Here is a 3,150-nt window from a genome sequence, read left to right on the forward strand (position 1 = left end):
ATTCCCGAACATCTTTACACATGACATTCTGATATCACTCTATTAGAGTTCTAACACTTATCTTACACCATTATGATGTGATCCCAAGCCACAATAAACCCAGATCAACCTCATATATTAGAAATTTGGATCTAATATTACTGTTAATCTATGTGATTTGTGAAAACACATTCAACAAAGAGAGCAATCACAATAATTAAAATAACCAAAATAATCAAGCAACCAAATACAAAACTTACTGATTTTACGTGGAAAACCCTTGTGGTAAAAAACCACAACACGAAGCGATAAAAATCTACTATAATCAAAAGCGTTATAGTTTACACCACTCACCTTCTTTGATTACAGAAGAAACCCGATCTCTCTTTGTAATGTGCACCTAGGAAAACCCTAGTCGCATGAGAAAGTTCCTTCCTAAGCCTTTATAAGTGTTTAAAAATCTCTCACATCGCAAAACCATTGCCCTTAGAAAGAAAACATACTTTCGTCATTAAGTCCAGTCGAAAACGGACTTAACTACCCCAATTTGCGCTAATCCGTGTAACCCATCGGTTGAATCGAATAAGACCTTCGGTAGGACTGAAACAAACTGACTCACACATATTGGTCAAACAAAAAATGTATAAATCTTCAGTGTGCAAACTAAGATTCACCCACTAAATCAGTTAGACCGATGGAATACCGGTTGAACCGATAGTGACCTTCTTTGCACATTCCAATTGGTAGAATCCAAGACATCCTGCACAACACTGTAGCATGCTCAGTGTTGCATGGGCTACCCCGTATCAACTATGAATTCTCAAAATTAGCAAATTAAATGAGATGGAGATGGGGCATCGCTTCTCTCTCTTGAACTAACTTTTCAATATAACGGAGGATACACAACATCATTTTTGTACCCAGACTTGCTCAGAGTAGATAGTGCATCACTTTTCTCAATAGACTTGAACTTCTTCCCACATTTGTGAAGATGGGGAGCAATTGGGAAATACAAGTCTAGCGGACAGTCAACATAAAATGAGAAAATTCATTTCCAATGGAGCCATCAGTAGAAGAAATTGCGAATCCATATATGTGTGCCATGTGTACAGTGATCAGTGCTAGTTGATTAATATGTAAGACTCCATCAGGTGGGCCACACATGATCATCATTTTAGATGTGATAGTTGGATTATTCATATTAAGTGATTCAGTGGGCCCCTAAAAAGGAAAGCTTAAGATGTCCTGGGGGGGGGGGCGCAAATAATCGAAATAATTGCTGAATATGTAAATAAATCAGAGTTCTCAATTGCTTAAGTATTGAAACAACGTTGATTCCAAATAATTTGTAGGACAAACTTCACTTAAAGTTTTAGGCATGACAACCTTATTTTACAAATTTCTTTAAAATTAAAACCTCAAACTTTGCATGAATAAATAAAAATAAAATATCACAACGTTCACCACTGTAACCGAAAATTAAATACAACCATTAACAACATAAAAGTAAATGCATTCACGTATAACACAAAATTATAGTGGATCGATGTTCTAAAATCTGTCTTAAAATAGCCATACCTACACCACTCCTAAAATTACTCTCCACGCAATTTTGACTTTCACTATGAAAAAGGTTTTCCTAGGGTTACCTTAAAACCTGATACAATTCTTGTATTTTATCGGTCTATCACAATCAAACCCCTTGCTAAGATTTTTAGGATATCTTAGACAAAACTTACACTGAGATTTTCTTGCTATCTTAGAAAATCCAAATAAAGATTAGAATGTATACTTATCTTTACCGTAGAAGACGTATCAGAAACTTGTAGCTGAAGAACCACTTTCTTGAATATAGATTGTTCTTTATTCAGTCAGATAGAAAGGGTCTAGGGTTCTATTGATTTTAATTAACCTCAAACTAATGGCTACTTAAATTAATTATCTTAAATCTCAAAAGAAGAGTACAGTTTACTCTCTTTAGAATCAGAATAGAAAGATCTGAGATTAAGGGAATTAAACAAAAAACTATAAATTAAATTTATAAATATCGTTCAATAGCTTGTTAATAACTTAAGCTTCTTTCTCTCTATTGGAGAAGGATTTTGATAATTAACTTGAATATTTCGAATTGAGAGAGGAACTCAATTAATAAGCAAAGAAGTTGAATCTTCGACTAGCCCGAGGCAGTCTTCGACTAGCTTGAGCAGACTAGAGTCAGTTCAACAGACTTCGGATCGCGCGGGATAAGATCTATCCAAAGTTCGACTAGTCCAAGGACCAGTTCGACTAGTTAAATAGCTCTATTCGACTAGTCGAAGTTAGTCTTTGATTGGTCGAATTTTTGAAAATCTGAAATGTTATAGTTGCTGGACTTGGAGCCGAAGTTTCTTGGGCTGGTCGAAGGACAAGCTTCGACTGGTCGAACAAAAAATTTGACTAGTTGAATTTGTAACCAAAAATGATTTTTTCTTCGAGTTTGAACTTGGACTGGCCAAGAAAGCTTAGGTTAGTCTAACCAAAAGTTAGGCTAGTCGACATCTAAGGAAAATAAGCATAAAAATCTAATTTTTAAGCATTTTTTAAAGCACCTAATCCTAAGATCTTGCTAGGGTTTTATACTATCTGAGATATATCAAATATCTGAACTTCTTTGATTTGAACTCGGTTATGGACTTTATGTTGACTTTTGAGGTTGATCTATTCTTGAACATCAGTTGATCTTTAGCTTGACATTCTCTTGAGAATGTACCAGTCTTGAGCTTAATCTTTATCTTTTCTCGATTATGGACCGGTCTTGAAGATCTCTTGTCAAGTTGTTTTGGCTATACAAAATTTGACAACTAAAGTGTGCTTAATCACTATAGCACTTACAATCTCTCCTTTTGTCAATTTCATGATAAAACAATTATCATTACAGATATAACAATATTGAAGTCTTGTAATCCGAAGAAATCTTGTAGTAGGAGCTTCTTGTAATTTAAGAAGCTCAACAGGTACTCTCCCTCAAATAGTACTTCCCTTGTAATGTGAAACATAGTAGCATTCCACAACATTCCATAACGCGCGCGCACACACATATATAGTATTTCATAACATTTTACATAGCATTCATGCATTCATTCTACATTCTCCCTCATACTATAACATATTCATTATAAATCATTATCAATC

This window comes from Magnolia sinica, chromosome 9 (genome assembly GCF_029962835.1).
Source record: "Magnolia sinica isolate HGM2019 chromosome 9, MsV1, whole genome shotgun sequence".
Lineage (NCBI taxonomy): Eukaryota > Viridiplantae > Streptophyta > Magnoliopsida > Magnoliales > Magnoliaceae > Magnolia > Magnolia sinica.